The following is an 859-nucleotide window of genomic DNA, read 5'->3' on the forward strand; positions in this document are numbered from 1 at the left end:
GAAAATTAATAATATCGGTTACTTGATAAAATATAAATTAGTTGTATAGAATTTAGTTTAATTTTATGCATTCAATTATATCTGAATATATATTTTTTTCAATTAAAAATTCTGTGATGCTATTTTTGCATACCAACAAAAATAGCATCAACGTTCCAAGACATCATTGAAAATTAATAATATCGGTTACTTGATAAACTATAAAATAGTTGTATAGAATTTAGTTTAATTTTATGGATTCAATTATATATGAATATATATTTTTTTTAATTAAAAATTCTGTGATGCTATTTTTGCATACCAACAAAAATAGGATCAACGTTCCAAGACACCATTGAAAATTAATAATGTCGGTTACTTGATAAAATATAAATTAGTTGTATAGAATTTAGTTTAATTTTATGCATTCAATTATATATGAATATAATTTTTTTCAATTAAAAATTCTGTGATGCTATTTTTGCATACCAACAAAAATAGCATCAACGTTCCAAGACATCATTGAAAATTAATAATATTGGTTACTTGATAAAATATAAATTAGTTGTATAGAATTTAGTTTAATTTTATGCATTCAATTATATCTGAATATATATTTTTTTCAATTAAAAATTCTGTGATGCTATTTTTGCATACCAACAAAAATAGCATCAACGTTCCAAGACATCATTGAAAATTAATAATATCGGTTACTTGATAAACTATAAAATAGTTGTATAGAATTTAGTTTAATTTTATGGATTCAATTATATATGAATATATATTTTTTTTAATTAAAAATTCTGTGATGCTATTTTTGCATACCAACAAAAATAGGATCAACGTTCCAAGACACCATTGAAAATTAATAATGTCGGTT

Source organism: Diachasmimorpha longicaudata, unplaced genomic scaffold (assembly GCF_034640455.1).
Source record: "Diachasmimorpha longicaudata isolate KC_UGA_2023 unplaced genomic scaffold, iyDiaLong2 ctg00000094.1, whole genome shotgun sequence".
NCBI lineage: Eukaryota > Metazoa > Arthropoda > Insecta > Hymenoptera > Braconidae > Diachasmimorpha > Diachasmimorpha longicaudata.